At 47.5% G+C, this 16,534-nt stretch overlaps 1 protein-coding gene across 9 annotated transcripts in view; it reads left to right on the plus strand.

The window, feature by feature from the left end:
* The window catches only part of MCTP2 (multiple C2 and transmembrane domain containing 2), a 526,866-nt gene that overhangs the window by 352,688 nt on the left and 157,644 nt on the right, over positions 1-16,534 (plus strand). For 6 of the 9 annotated variants that reach the window (XR_001594232.2, XR_001594234.2, XM_016123436.2 and 3 more), the window contains exon 1: positions 8,318-8,463. The exons of 1 other annotated variant lie outside the window; for it this stretch is intronic. The gene's annotated coding sequence lies outside the window, so the exon portion shown is untranslated. Of the gene's footprint in view, positions 1-8,110; positions 8,135-8,317; positions 8,464-8,793; positions 9,244-16,534 lie in introns of those variants that run through there. 2 more of the 9 variants (XM_016123435.2, XM_016123432.2) reach the window with 2 other exon arrangements.

Consider the following 16,534-nt stretch of genomic DNA (forward strand, 5'->3'; position numbering starts at 1 on the left):
TAGCCTCTCTAACTGAAATGGAATTCAGCCAGTTAATAGACTCGCTAAATTTTTTTTTTTTTTGTTTTTAAGATTTAGTTAAATGGTTTGATCTGTGCTAGTCTCCCTACTCTCCAATTAAAACCCAAAACAGAGCAAAAGCCTATTCATAGACACCACTGGGAAATGTGTCCGTAAGCGCGGTTGTAATTCCAGGTGGCAAATCCTTGTCATCTGCATTACCCGTGGGCCCGCCTTCTTCCTCTCCAGCTCCTGAGAAGCCAGAGTACGGCTTAGACTGTGCATTGGAGCACATCCCTGTAGCACAGCGCTCGGTCTCTGCCAGGGCCCCCTACACGGAAGGAGGCAGAGCCTATTTTAAACCGCTCATTAAATAAGCAAATAACAGATTTCACTTTCCTTTGTTCCTTAGCCCCTCCCAAACTCACCTAAGCATATGGGTTCTGTTTCATATGAAAAGATCCCTGTGTGCAGAGATGTATTTCTTTAAAATCTGCCATCCCTGTACAGAAAAACTGCCTATGTACAGCTCCATAAGTGAAGAAAAAAATAAACCTTAAGAGAGGTTAGTTTTAGTCCATCGTACCTGTAGGTTTTTTTTGTTGTTTTTTTTTTTTTTTAAAGAAAACACGTCTGCCGCGGTGGATTCACGTAGGAGGTTCTGTCTGAGGTGTGATCCTTTTATCCTGCAAAAGAGGGCAACAGGGACTTCTGTAAAACCTACCCATAGCTAGTGTTAACTAAAGGGACTGGGAAAACCCGGGCGTCTGAGGCACAGCTGGGTGTCCTTCATTTTGACACTGCGGCCCTGCATTTGCCCAGGAAGTGTTGTCACACTCTACTGGGCTCGCCGTGGGAGGGGCGAGGCATGACTTAGCAGAGTTTCCCTGCAAATTACGGGAAGCCCCGGCGTTCCCCTTTGCCTGGCGCAGTGATAAACCAAGCGCCGATTAATGGGACTGGTGGTTTTTCTGGTCCCTTCCTGTTTGGAGAAGGACCTTGACAGCAGAGCATGCCAGGCACTGACTCATGGACCGTGGAAACCGTGGAAACAGCCAGGCCGCGGAGCAGACGGCCGTACCCACCTTCTAAACTTTGAGCTCTCCCTCCCCATGACAAAACGCCCGAACAAGACCCGAAAGTGTTCTTAAAATTCCTGAGAAGTTACCGTGTGTTGGATATCACGTGGATATTCTGTACTCTGCACCCTCCCTTGATAGGAAGTGACAGTAAAGGCACTTTGCCTAGTGTACCTACCCCAGAATTAGACCCCAGTCTAAGCAAAAGGAAAACAGCAGAGCAACCCAGACTGGAAAGCGGTCTGCAGCCCACCTGACCTTGAATCTGTCACGGTCAAGGTCAGGAAAACGAAGAACCTGTCAGACCAGAGGAGAATAGAGAGACGTGGCTGCTCAGTGTAACCTGGTTCCCCGGACTGGGTCCAGGAACAGAGAGCCCATTCATGGAAAAACTGACAAAAGCTAAAGAAAGTCTGGACTTTAGGTGATAGTAAATACCAATGCCAGCTTCTAGATGGTGACAGATGTACCACGGCATTTTACGACATTTCCAGTGCAGGAACCTGGATGAAGGCCATACTCCGTGTGTTATCTGTCCCCTCGCTGTGCCTTAGGTTCCTTGGGAGGCAATACACTCTATAGGTTGAGTCGTAGCCTTTGGAATCATTAAATATACATATAAATATAAATATAAAAGTAGAAGTAGAAGTAGAAATAGAAATAGAAATAATTCCCAGTTTTCCATCTTACTAGCAGGAACTCAGAGCATCTCTTTAACACAATTAGGTACTAATAACTAATCTTCTGAGGTGGCTAGGAGGATTTCATAGTATTTAGCACTGTGACAACACATAGATAATAAATGTTAATATTTTTTTTTTCATTAAGGTGTAGGAAAAATATGCTCTTCCATGGAAAACTGTGTTGCATATCTATAGCAAATCCTTCCAGATTGTCTGATTTTAGCCTTTCACTGCCTTGAACTGTATGCCAACTCTGGTAAATTTTTGACCATTAATAGCAATGCAAAATAAATCCTGTTTGTAGTTTTACAAATTAATTCTGTCCCGCGGAGGGGCGGTTCTCTCCTCTGCCATTGGGAGAGGTGGTTTTGCATCATCTGCGCGCTCATTTCAACATTGTTTTTACTCCACTGTTGGAGGAAGTCGTGGAGAAGACGTGACCACCAGTTGACCCATGAGCTAGACCTGGGCAGTTTGAGGCCCCTCGCCCCTCCTCCATCCTTGGAATGCACCTTCTGCCCACAGTTCCCACAACAGGGGCCAATTCCAAGTACGCAGCCTTGTGAGAGCAATGGGTTGTAGAGACCATCTGACAGTATACGTGACTGAACCCCTTTAAGGCTTCTACACAAACTTGTAAGGTTCTGGAGGGCACAAGCCTCATATATAAGTTCCCTTGCTTGTTAACTGCCACCTACCAGTCTGGAGTGGCTGCCTCTGCCTTTAAGTCTCTCCTTGCCCTCCGGGAAATGGGACCACTTTGCAAACCAACATCTGTAAGAATTTGTGTTTTTCGGCTTTTCTTAGCAGAGCCGTAGGTAAGGATGAAACTTCCAGTGTAAAGTCAGCAGCGTCTTCCTGTGGGTAGCGACTTGTCCATTAAGGCCCAGAACCCAGCTAATGTTCGCTTAGGATGGGGTGCAGCTCCTCTGTGGCTACAGAGCCAGAAGCAACCTCAGCTGGTCGAAGGGTGCTGAGGAGTCTGTGCTGCAGATGGGCCATCGTGAGCGGCGCGATCCTTAACGCAAACATGCGCACTTGCCCAGATGCTCAAAGGCCTCATGCTATCCCCACAGGCCTCTGCAAAGGGAAGCTTTGCCCAAAGGTGAGCCTTCATTAAGCAGAGTGTCATTGCATTTCCAGCAACTGCAGCGACGGCTACATCTTGGGAGAGGTGTTATCGCAGAGAAGAAAAATCCATTTTCTTGTCTGACTTACATTACAGCTGCACGCAGCGTGCATGCACTCTGATTGTACTGGGCCCATTTGACTTATGGTCCATCTTATCTGTCTTCACACTTTCTGATTTTCTTGTCCTGATGGTTTTTAGTTTTGCCAATTTAAATTCCAGCTCGTTTCCCCACGCTGTTCATTGATCACTTACTTTTTTCATTTTTAATTTCCTCCCTTTAGGCGTCTGGTCACACTTTTCATGGTGCTGCTAATTCTGTCCTTTATTTTCCTGCCACATTTCATCATAAAGTGGCTGTGGAAGTTTCCAGCTTGTTGGGAACACAGGCTCCCGGAGCACATCTTGATAAAACGTGCACTTGAGAGCCACGCAAGACATGGGCACGCAGCAGGACTACGTCCCCGCAAGCATTTTAAATGTTGGCCCATTCCTGCTGACTCTCGGCTCTCAGAGAAGGATTCCTTAACAGAACCGAAATTCAGGCAGCATACTAAAATGCAGTTTGTTCAGGCCAAATAACGGCGTGTTAGGGTTTGCTTGCTTCTCGAGAGAAGTGAGTAGTTTTCATTGCTGGGGAAGAGAGACAGTCTAGAGGCGTTACAGACATAAAGCCCAATGCAGGCACACAGTGTGTTCATCTCCCGTGTGAGCAGCTAACTTGGATTCCCACCCTAGGCTGACGGAATTCTCGAGCGCATAGTGTGAGTGAGTGTGTGTGGGGGAGCAGACTCAGTCTGAAATATAAGGCCGGGTTTCCAAAACAGAGGTGCTAAAAAGTGGAGCCGCGTTTCGCAATTCATCAAGTAGGGCCCGGGTCCACCGAAAAGCTCCAGGAGCCAGGAGACAGGTCACAAGCCGTGCTGAGGGGGGTGCGAAGGTCGTTGTAAAAGTTCAAAGCCACACCCAGATATGTCTGCCATTGAGAGAATCCACTGGGAAACTCTCATTGATCTAAATATATTTTGTATTTCACTGAATAGGGATTTATCCTTCCCATTTTTCATTTTAAAATTAGCTTTTAGGAATCTCAACCTAAGCAAAGCTGTTTTCTAAGCGCGAGCCTTTTATAGAACGTATAATCTTCAGTATAGTTAGGCATTTCCTAATCTTTTCAGGAAAAAAGAAAAGACTGAGCCACCTGTACACTGGAAATTAAGAAATTCATTTAGTTTTCAGGTCACATTTCTTACTAGTATTTTATTTTATTTCTTATTGGTCCAAATTTTCTTAGGAAGTGGCAACAATAAGCATTATAAAAATTCTGTAAAACAGGTAATTATATAACAGGCTGGCTTGAAAATATTATCATTATGCACTTAATAAAGCCCATGTGTTTTGTGACTACTTTTCAGTCCATTAATTAGTGATTCAGTACTTTCTTCATAGGTCATTATTATAGCTAGTAATTGGAGGCTGGATGAATTAAAACTTATTCAAATTACATGTCCCAAACAGTCACAAAGATAGACTGGAGATCTCAAGTCCAAAATCCGTTCATGTCCTCATCCAAAAGTGTTGTAAGTACTTCCCCTTATGCATCTATATTTTAATTTTCTGACTACTTGAATAAACAATGATGGAAATACTGCTAAGCAGGCCGGGCTCCGATCCCGGGACTGCCCTCCTCCGGCTGGCGGGATGTGTGCTCCTCTGTGACGCGGGCCGTGTCCCCACGGAGCTCTCTTTTCTCAGCTCCTGGGGCTGCGCGGAGTCGGGTCCTGCCAGTGCCCTTTATATTTAATCCTGGTCTCTGGTACCTGACTGTGCTTTCCAGGCTGGGCCTGCAGGTGCTGCGGTTGGAGCCTCCTCCCCCAGGCACACTGTTGCGCTCATTTGTTTCCGTGTGTTTCCCTTCACCAAACGGGGAGCCCCTGGAGGCTGGAGCTGTCACTTCTTATTTGTCTTACATCTACAGCGTTTGCCTTTGAGCTTGACGCGTTGTTGCTCAGGGGATACAGATGGCCACCTGACTTCCGGCCACGTGCATTATTTGGCCCATTGAGAGTGAACAGCACCTGAAATGAATGCGTGGCCACAGTCTTGGGTTTATTTCACCATCCTGGCCCCTGCAGGTATCTAACTTTGTGACCTTAGTTGTAGTGGCTTCATCCTCGTTAGTTATGTGAATCAGTGAATGCATATCTTATTGCATGGAGAACTGATTAATATCCTAATATACTCGTCTTGAGAATTCCTTTAGTTTCATCTCAGACGTAGGAAACTGAGGTAGAAAACTATACCTCTGTCATACAGTGAACAGAAAAGCATCTCTGCATGTTAGACAGAGGTTGGCCACTCCGAGCATCCCAGTAGTCAAGTCAGAGATGAAAACAAATTCACTTGTGTTATTTGTGGAACCCAGAGGATGCAAACAAACCAGTTGCTGCGGGGAAGCCTGGATTTGCATTCCTGAGATGATTGGAAACATCTGCCTGGGATCGTCTTAACACAGGCACCAGAATTTTAAAAGCAATGACACCTGACCAGCATTCCACATTCACGTTCGACAAGCCATTCCCACAGCTGAGCCTGAGATGCTCCTCACTGCGGCAACACCCCGAGAAACCCAGCAAAGGCGGTTCCACGCGGGGCCACGGCGAGGCTGGAAAGGGTGGAACGCGAGGTCCTCTGCTCTGGCTATTTAGCGGTTAGCGAAATAAGTGGAGTTCCCACTACCAGACATAAAAGTGGTGGTGGCCAGGGAATACCCTTGAGCAAGATTAAGCCTCACCGAAAAAAAGAAACTTGGGCTTTACCTATCTGAATAATGGGGGACAATGTCTCTTAAGAGTCACTCTCCACGTCTCTAAGAATTTTAACTTTTTTAAAGCAACTATTACCTGGCCATGGAAATTCTTACCCATAAGATCTATAATATACATAAATGTAAAACTTTGAGTGACTTACTATCTGTGAACATTTTAAGCTAATTAGCTTATGTTCAGAGTATGTCTAGGTATTTGAAATAATTTGCCAGAGAGGATTATTATTAATAAGACAATTAAATACTGGCGCTGGTTTCTAAAGAAAGGCTTTGTAATAAATCTTCTTTCTGAGTAATTAGAAAGTAGACTTCTTTTCTGTTAGGGCCACTCCTTTGTCCAAGAAGCTGATACTGATCATCTGCAGAAAAACACGGTTAAGTGGCAGAATTTAGTCTTAAATGAGTCACTAAATTTGTCCTCTCTGAAAAAGGGAATATGCTTTCTATCACTTGTCATGGCAATTATACGATAGGAAAAAGTATGAATGAATATAATAACAAAACGTCTTTGCACTAACGATAAAAGGAATGTCATTCTCTCAGTGCCATCAGCAAAGTACATACGTTTCTTTATAACACGCTGTAAACATCGCCACTTAGATAAGGGACAAAATTTTGCTTGAGTCATACATCGGTTTTGTACCCTGGTAGGTCTAGCTCTGTACATTTTTATCTCAGCCGTTTTTTAGCACGGCTTGTATTGGTCCAGAAATGATAAGAAGCACTAACGGGGGAAGGTGTGAGGGATGCTGGGTGTGACACTCTCGTCACTGTTAGCAGATCTCAGAAACCGTCCTCTTGGGCGGCCAGGGGACTGCCATCCCTAAAGTTCGCCTCGAGTTCTCCGGTTTGAGACGGACTGGACTGGCTGCATGGCCAGCTCTGGTGGGTGACATGACAGGCCTGTCCTGGTCCCCCAGGGGCACAGAAGTGTTGGAACCCTCACACCTGTGCATTTACAGGCTGGGTCTTCTCTGTTTTAGAGAAGCGTCCTTCAGCCTCATGGATGACGACAGCAACTGTAACTCGTCCTGTTTAAATTGCTCTGGCTCATTCGAACAGGCACAGCGACATTGCTAACATACCTCTGCCACAGTGTTTCTACATGTATGACAGACAGCATCAGCTGTGACAGCAAGGAGCGCATCGGACCCACAGATGGCACATCTGCCATTTAGAATTTTAAAGACCTGGTGAAATAGATTTCGATGCAGCCATGCATGTTGCCTAAGCTGTAAAAGCAATCATTTCTGGCAGGCCTCTAATACGAGTGTGGAGAGTGAGAAATCTCCATTTTAATCATCACATTGATGATGCGGTTGTTTCTTCATAGGCCAGATATCTTGCTGCTCATGTGAATTCCTCAGGCGCGACAGAGGCGACTGCCTATTATAAATGCAGATTTTATTTTCAAAAAGTAACAATTATGACATGTTGACAGTGTCTTCATATAAAACTTGGTTCAAGACTTGTTGAAATTAAGAAATTCAGTGTAACAACTGTGTATTGAACATTTTCCAGCTACATATGAGTCCAACTGCTGTGTTAAGTGTTGCTTGTGGGTTTGTAGTGAAGTTAAACTGGTTAAAGCAACTGCATTATTAGACTGTTCCTTGGATAGAACATATTAGAAAGAGGCAGGTAACATGTTTGGACAATTAAAAAAACTCAAGGAATCTGGACAGAGAAGTGTATTATGATGAGGCGGGGGAGGTATGACCTTAGATTTCTGCATCTTTAGATGTTTCGCTTTCTACAGCATTTAATGATTGAAAAATGCTGTTAGTCAATTTTGACTTGTGGTTCGGCAGCTGGAACCACAGGACAGAAACTCCACTGCAGCAGGAGTCTGAAGGAAAAAGCTTTCTTTGTGGGTTGGCTTACTATTTTAATTCAGTTGTTAGTCAGCTTTAAAGGTATGGTTGCTGTTTCTCCTCGTTGCTCTTTCTCTTCTTCCTTTAATGTATTTTCCCTCGGTTACTTCTGCTCTCCAAGGTAGGGGCGCAGCCTGCGGGAAAAGCACAGTGGGAAAAGCCTAGATTTGTCACAAGCCTTGGGTTGCTCTGACTCTGCCACTAACTTGATGGGAGTGGGAGGAGGGGTATCTCACGCTTCTAGGCCCGATTTTCCTCATTTTAAACCAGGGGTACTATGAAGTGTGTCACAAATTTCTGAAAATTCAATAGGATCACATTTTACCCCACGCATGCACCTGGCTCGGGTATAACCTCTTGTCAGGGTCACGGTGGCGAAGATGGTGCAAGGTGCACTCCGCCGAGGATCACCGAAGACACGTCATTAAGCAAGCTGAAGTTGGCAAGACACACTCTTCCTCTTTCCTGACTTTGAACTGAAACGCGAGTGCACTGAACTCCCCAGTCACTGGCATACTTTTCGGACACGTCTTCCTTTTCCTGTGAGCCAACGCAGAGGAGGGGGCGGCCGGCGGCCTCTTCCGCTTGGCCCGGCGGGGTGGGAGGTGGCGAGGTGGCGAGGTGGCGAGGTGGCGAGGTGCCGGAGCGGGCGGCCCGGCCTTGCAACAGCGGGCGCTCTCGGCGGCGGCTCCCAGGTGACGCGGCGCCTCCTCCCCCGAAGGCGGGGCTGGCGCGCGGGGCCGAGGAAGTCGCGCGGCGGTCGCCGAGGCCCCCGGCGCGTCCCAGCGGCTCCCTGCGCAGGCGAGCGGCGGCGACGCCGGGCCGACTGCAGGTCCCGCGCTCGTGAGGGGCGCGCGGCGGCCCCGGACAGGTGAGGGCGGGGCCGGGCGCACCTGGCCGGGCGCGCGGGCGGGTGCCGGGGCGGCTAAACGCCCTTCCCCGGGGTGGGGGCGTCTGCCCTCGACCCAAGAGGGGAGTGAGGGACCAGGCTAAGAATTCAGTGCGGCTGCTCCTCCGGGGTCACAAAGTTCAGGCGTCAGAAAGGAGGGCCGAGGCCGGGAGGCGGAAACCCGGGGGTGACGTGCTGGAGAGCGCACTGGGGACGGGGCGCGGGCTGCCCCGGGACTTTGCACTCGGCAGGGCTCGCACTGGGCCCCCTCGGGGCGCGGCGGGGTCCGTCACCGTCACCGTCGCCGCCACCGCCCGGACGCTTGCAGAGGTCGGTCCCGCGCTCCGGTGGGACTCGATGCGCTCGCGTCGTGCAGACCCGGGGATCCCACAGTGCGTCCCTGTGCAGCTGCAGAAAGCCTTACAGCTGTGTGGGTTCCAGCGTCTCGTCACGTTAAACAAAAAGTGATGTTGGTGAAGTTGAGAAGCAATTGCTTCCGCAGTTAGTTCCCCATCGCCCTGTCCATTTGCGTAGCAAATGGCCCGCTGGTGGCCTTTAAAAATACTCGCGTTTGTACTAACTGGGTTCTAACATCCGAATGAACGTGTGTGCGAGCCAGAGGGTTTCAGCCGCATCCGACGCTTCCGTGAGTGTGCTCTAGATGTGACATCGGCAGCAGGTTCTTACAGTCACCAAACAGCCTCCCTGGGAACGTGGGGACCTCAGACAACCTGCCTCAGTGACACACGGAGTCGCAGACAGGTCTGTGCCTTAGGACACCCATTAGGGTTTATTTTTTGCTTGGGTCAGCAGCCTTCCAGTTTCACAGATGTTTTCTTCACACCTGTTAAGGGGGAGCATCCGGGAGAGCCGGGCTGGTGTCCTGTTCGGTAGCCCAGGTGTTGACATAAAGGGGAGTTTTAGGGCGCCGGTTCCCTCACGTGGATGTTTAGAGGGAGACCAGGGGTGCATTGTGCTTTTGCTCTCTCGGCTCCTGTTTAACCTCTGGTAATAAACACTTAAACACAGGGAGGATGTGAATCTGTGAAGAACATCTGTCATTAGCCGGGTCTGTCACCCAGTGACAAGGATTATCAAAACTGTCCTTAAAATAAGGCCTTTAAGAATCAAGTCTGCCACGCACCATGGTAGGCAATTTATCTTGTTGCAGGAAATGTACAAACTAGATCTCACTCCCCCACCCCCGCACAGATGGGAAACTGAGGCGGGGAACAATCCAGCGATCTGATCAAGGTACCTGGTGGACCTGGGAACTGAATGTGGATATCGCTGAGTGCAGGTCCCATGTTTTTTCACCATTCCATGCTGCTGGGAGACAGATAGTATAAATCTAATTTAATGGAAATAAGAATTTATATTCATAAAACAATCCACCTCCTGGCAGTGAAAGTAACCATCATGAATAAAATGAGCACTGTTTTTACTCTACTTGTGTGGTTAAACAAGTAGAATGAAATTCTGGGACAAGAAGATATACAGTTACTTCAAAATATGAAACTTATTGTGTGTCTTCCTTAACATATTTTAAGCACCTGATACATCCAAGTGAGGCAAATTAGTAAAACCGTATATGTATTCCTTGCGTATTTGTACATTGAAGTAACAGCTAGTCTTTTTTTATTTGTATGCTTTAACGGATTTTAGCTTGAACTCTTTACATAGCTTCCAGGTAAATAGAAGTCACTGTTGTCACCTCGAAAGGTCTTTGTGTTTGTGTATAAATCTAAAATCACACACGAATGACTATAGCTAATATTTATTTTTAAAAATATATCGATTTTATTCTTACATTTTCTCTGGAAATGCAGAGTATGGCAGTGTGCTTACTCAGAACCCTGAAATGCCTACTTTAGCCTTTGAGTAAATGAACCGTAACAACTCAACTGACAATTTCTTTAAGTGCTTGTAAACCACAAAAGTGATTTTCAAATTAAAATTATTATACAGTATAGGATGAGAATGAAAACAGTGCTTAGAATTTTAAATAGTATTTCTTGACATGGAGAACACTTGCTTGCTTAAAACCTTCCTTATAATTGTTAGTAATTACACACAGAAATTGAAGGGTTTTATATATAATTTAGCTGAAAGTGTTGAAGAAAGTGCTTTTTGTTGAAGAAAGTCTTTTTGTCTGCGTTTGGGAAATCAGGTAGGACATTCTCCCTGGATCCTGCTTTTGGCAGTGAAATTGACCACACACCTCTAACTTCTCTTTAGAAGCAGTTCAGGTCCTGCCTAGAGGTGTTTATGAAAGTGTGCTTGGCTTGGTTAAGATGCTGTCATGGGAGGGCAGGGAGTGGTGACGAAGTAGAGGAATTCCCAGGAAAACTGAAGGGCCAAGGAGCAGGGTACATAGGGAGCGTGCAACGGGCAGATCCAGATTTTGTGAGACCTAAACAGTAAGCAATTTGGGAATCCTCTTGAAGAAAAAGAATAGAAAATTAGCTATGAACATGAATAGTGATTTTGAATGAGAAAGAGAAAGTACAGCGATTTGCTGTAGAGTTCTGGGTCTGCTGAGATCCTTTTGGGCAATTTACCAGAAATGCTTACAAAGAGATGCTTCCTGATTGCAGCCTGGCTCCCCAACCCCGCCCTGAGAACACGCAGCATCTTCCAGCAGCTCGGAACACTCAGTAGGGGCCTATGCGACTGAGTGGCCAGAAGCAGAGCTCCATGACCTTCAAAGACTGAGAGGAGCAGTGTGGTTGGAGGCCAAGGGCTCATGGCCCGCTGAACAGAGGAGAGACCGCTGTCTGGGCTGGGAGGGGCCCTGGGCTCATGGGGGCCTGGGGCACTTCATGTCTAGTGAGCAGTCAGAGATGAAGGCCCCTGAGCCGGTGGTCGCCAGGACCCTCCAGTTCAGTCGGTTCTCCAGGGGTGCTTTTGGCCGTCAGCTCTCCTGGTTTTCGATGTCCCAGGCACAAGTAAGGCAAGGTCCCAGTTGCCAGGGAGCTTCCGGCGTGATTTCAGTGATGCCAGCCCAGTGTTGTAGGTGCGGGTGGGGAGGCCTGGAGCCCCTGGCGCTTGAGCTGAGTTTGGGACTGCTGGTGGGGCTGCCGAGGTGGAGGAGTCCGGAAAGGGCGCTCTGGTATGTGGAGGCCGCAGGAAGCCCTGCGGGTCGGGACCCCCGCACTCTCCTCCACCGATTCAGCGAAGCCCCTGGTTTCTGAGCGTGTCCTTGCAGACCATTTCTAACACATTCTCAGAAGCGTGTGTCCTCAGGCCCCGCGCCGGAAGCTCTGTGTCTGAAACACAGCCATCTGTGTTTTAAGGAGCCTTCCAGCTTCCCTCAAGAAGCCTTGAGGGAGGGCACAAGACCCCCAGCAGAGCTGGTAGGACTGGAGAGAGGTTAGTTCTAGGGCTGCTAAAGCGTTATGGTAATTGTAATTTATGTCACTATCACTCTCATTTATTGGGCACTCAGATTGTGCTGGGCATTGCGCTAAGAATGATGAACTCTTTTCATCATTAGTACAGTCCTACCAGGAGGGACTATTATCACCTCCATTTAAATGCGAGAAACCTGAGTCAAGAGAGAAGGGAGGGAGGTTTCTTTCCAGCAGCTGTAAGGATTTAAGCACAGGCCTTGTGGTTCTAGCGCCTTCCGCCTCCTCCTGCTGCATCCCGCCCTGCGGAGTCTTTGCTGCCCGTGTCTTTGATGTGGTGGGTATTGGGGAGGAGGCCTGAGGGCAGGCCCGAGACTTCTGGGAATGGCCTCATTTAAGAACCTTAGTCATTTGCTCATCACTTGGGGTTAGCAAGTTTTCCTTTAGGGACAAAATGCCAGGTTAGAAAGGAAGAATGTTGTTGTCATTCGCTCCTACGGCAGATTTGTGAAGTTTCATAAACAGATGGACATGACTGTGTGTGCGTGATTGCCCAACGTGGAAGTGCCCCCCCACCCCCGCACTGCGTGACTGTGCGCTCACATGGATTTCCCCAGTGCGTGACTGTGGGAAGTGGCCTTGTTTCAGATCGTGGGACCGGATCTGGATACCAGCGTGGAGGCTTCTCTCCTGAAGGCCGACAGAGAGCTCGAAGGTGACGGTGTGTTTTGTGGTTATGTCGTGGAGAGTGTCTAGAAGAGCAGTGTCTTGCATTTAAAGCATTTTTTTTTGACATAAATAATTGTTATATCCACAGTTCTGTGTACTTTATGACGGAACATCCCCATCAAGTCAGGCAGCGTAAGACTATGCCGCTGTAGATGCGCGTGTATGAGCGTGCAGAATGATGGTCTGCCTGTGGGTGTGAACCTCGGGTGACTGCGTCTTTACTTCTCTTCCAGTGATGAGTGTTTAGACAAGCATTGAGTTTATGGCAGGAGGCAGAACATAATTCTGAGAGTACCAGCTGTCTCATGCATGCATGCATTCATTCATTCATTCATTCATATAGTCGTTTATTGCTTGACCAGTCGTGCTAAGTGTAAGTGTTAGTGTTAGCTGCTGGAAGGAAACACAGCAGTGACCAGACAGACGTGATTTGTACAGACAGGAAAGAAGTTGCCCTGCAGTGTTCTGGGTGAGTGGGGGCAGAGTCGGCCGGGGAGGAGTTAAGTTCTCATAGTTGGGAAACAAGGTCGTAGGCCATGGCTTAAGGCACGAGGGAAGTGGAGGTGCAGGAGGATCGGAGGGACACCTGGGAGCCTCACAGAGGTGGCCAGGTGGATGCGGGTGAGGAGAGGGAGGGGCCGAGGCTGAGGTCTGTGCCTCGGGCCCCTGGGCTGGTGCCAGTAACACAAGTCAGGACGAGAGGAGGAGACTATTTTTAGAGAATCAAAATGAGTTTTATGGACATTGGGAGTCTGAAGTGTCTGGATGACTCCACGGCAGAGGTTTTGGATGGACAGTTGGCTAGGACAAGGGTCTGAAGTCCAGGAAAGAGGTTGGCAATACAGAGATTTGGAAGAACTGGTCTTCAGGTGCTGTTGAATAATTGACTAATTATCAACCGATTGAATACAGCTGCTGTGACAACCGAATAATGCAATTGAACAATTGAATGATGCTGTCTTCCAAGGAGAGTGGGTCAGTGAGAAGCAGGCCATGAAAGAACTGTGGACCTTTCTTCTGGCTAGACTGGGTAGGAACAAGCCCCAATTCTTTTGATGAGAAAGATGGAAAAGTTTAATATGTTTGCTGTAGGGAGGTCCTCAGTGTACAAAAGCAAACAGAGCTGGCAGAGCAGGAGAATCACAAGGGGTTTGTTGAAAGCGGTTTTCAGAATTTGAGCCCGCACCATTGTCACAAGGCGACATGGTTACCACCCATCCTCTTAATTTATAGTCTGTTCTTAAAGACACTCACCCATTTTTTTTATATATAGCATGTTTGTCGTAAATTACTCCTATGAAATTGAGGGCTGGGTGCTTGTGAGGAACTGAAAATTTAGGATAGCCTGTTTCAACTTTGTCCATTAAAAGTCAGCTAACAAACAGGAATATTCATGAGAGATCTGTGAACTGATCAGGAAAACCGAAAAGAAAGTATTTAACATCTCTGTGTCAGTGTGATCATGTTCAGTGCAACAAACAAACAAAAGCCACAAATCAAACCAGAAAAAAATATAAATAATTATTGTGTAATATATTTCTTTTTGGTGGTGGTGGTTGGGGAACTATTTTTAACATTATGAGAGATGTTAGGGTTTAGCCCAAGAATTTAGGTATAAATCAGGACACAATAGTGCCTGGACCAAATAATCCACATTATTGTTAGAATCGTCCAGCCTAATTTGAAAGATTTCATATTCAGAAAATCAGCTTAGTGTTCTAGGGTCGTGGTCTGGACATGACCTTTGGGGTCAGCTCTTCCACCTCCAGATGTCCCCACCTGAACCAGCTTGGCTCTAGAGATGCTGCAAGCTTGCCACCCTCACGTGGTCAGCTGGTAACCGAGTCTGTCCAGTTAAACACGTCTGTAGTTCTCTGTCCTACGGTGACACGCTTATCCGGCTCACTGCCTGTCTGTTTCTGGAAAAGCCACATAATTTCCACTCTCCATCCCCTGAGTGTCTCCTTCCATGCAGGCCCCCTCCCTTCCTCCTTATCTTCTCTTTGTCGTGTTTGTCAAGTACTTTCTTCCCACGCAGATGAGCGTTTTGAACCTTGTAGGAGTCCGCAGTGGAAGTTGCCTTTAGCATTTTGGGCCTGTCTAAACAGGTACGATTTCTCCGACATGTCTTTCTTTCATTCTCTTAAATCTCATGTAAGCTGCCACGGAGACATTTAGTCTTAGCCAGGAATGAGAAAGAAGGTTCTCTGGAAGTTTCTTGTGTTGACATTGAACCAGAAACATGGCAGAATCGAGAAGATACAGGATGAATTGTTTTTAAATATTATAAACTATTTATGTGACACTCCCCCCCCCATCCCCCGCAAACAAAACAAAACAAAACAGTTTGAACACATAGGCACGATCCTGCCTGGTCATTAATAAGATTCTCATTCAGTCATTTATTAACTACTTCCTTTCCAACTCCCGGCCTTGAGTCAATATCTACCTTTATCACCATGAGCTCGAGATGCTAAATCACTAATTTGTTCCTTAGGTTTGGGGTTCAGTCGCCAATATGTGCCTTTTCAGTGATAGTTATTTTTTACCTTAGTGGAAGTTTTTTGCTTCTTCCAGTTTACACGGTATACAGACTTGCTTCCACATTTCACATACTCTGCCAGCTCCCTGACATGGCTGAGCTGCTAGATGCAGCATGATCTTGTTCACTTTGATTCTCTCAGGAACCTTACTGGTGAGAGTCCTCCCCGTTTCATAGAAGCAAACACTGAGGCTCAGAAAAGGCAAGTAACTCGGGCAGGGTCACTCGACTGGATGGAACCTTAACACCTCACCCTGCCCCCGCACCCCACTATTCCATTGCCAGCTCTGTCATCTGATTTCAGCCTTTCCACCCTGCCTTGCTTCCCACGAAGGGGAGAGCCTCAGCCAGACTAGGATTCCAGACATCTCTGCGTCCTCAGGCGCAGCCGCTCTGGCTCCCCAGGGCAAATGCAGAGCCGAAGGCCTGCCCCACACAGGCTGCTTGCTCAGCTGCTCCAGCGACGCCCCGGAGCCCTGCTGGACCCTCTGCAGAGGGCTTGGGGTGGTCTGGAGGGATATGTCCCCTCAGGCAGTTTCCTGCCGCGAGGCTGGGACTCTCTGAAGTTGGATGTTCTGGAAAGGTCTCCCTCCTTCGTCTGACCCAAGTGAGGCCTTAAACAAAGAATTGTTGTAATAGATTTGTGGAACAAAGCAAGCCGTCACTCACATCTAAACAGCACGCGCAGTTCCTGAGTGTTCACGTGAGAGCGACCTCACCAATTCTGTTTTTAAATTGACGTAAGCTTTTTAAATACATACAGATGTCGATGTGTCAAAACCCCGATAAAATTCCTGTGGGGCTATTGATCTGATCTAGGTGCTTTTTTTTATTTGCTCACTTACTTATTCATTCATTCATCATTCATTCATTTGTTCATTTATAAGCAGAAGGCCCATTTATCAAATGAGATTTTTTAAGGGTCCACAGTATAGAAACAAGGATTTCGTGGTCGGAATAGCCTTGGAGAAGCTGGAGTTACTTCTGCTGAATGTTCTCCTTATTTCCAAGAGGGCTTCTGAGACGCCTGTGAACCCTCCCTTAGTCTGGACAGAGAGTGTGGCCTCTTAGGGTCTGACAGCGGATGCTGAAGCCGACATGGTGACAGGGGGAGCGGGGGGGGGGGGTGCAGGCGCAGCTCCCTCGCGCCCTGCAGTCCCCTGCCAGCCCCAAGCACGGCCTCACGTGCCTGCGCGCAGCATACGCTTCAGCACTGTCCGCGTTCCTTCCGGTGAGAAGCCAGTCACCGTAGCACGTGTAGTGAACGATGAAGGGTTTTCTCTGGTGAAACTAAGTATTTTTCTCATGTGAATTCTAGTTGTAAATTCTGTACATTTTGGTCAACTCTACATGTCTCGTTGGTGTGATTTTAGTAGTTTCTCTTATCTTCGGTAAATCTGCCAGTTGGAAAACCAGCCCCCGCCTGTGAAAC

This window comes from Rousettus aegyptiacus, unplaced genomic scaffold (genome assembly GCF_014176215.1).
Source record: "Rousettus aegyptiacus isolate mRouAeg1 unplaced genomic scaffold, mRouAeg1.p scaffold_m13_p_14, whole genome shotgun sequence".
NCBI classification, from domain to species: domain Eukaryota; kingdom Metazoa; phylum Chordata; class Mammalia; order Chiroptera; family Pteropodidae; genus Rousettus; species Rousettus aegyptiacus.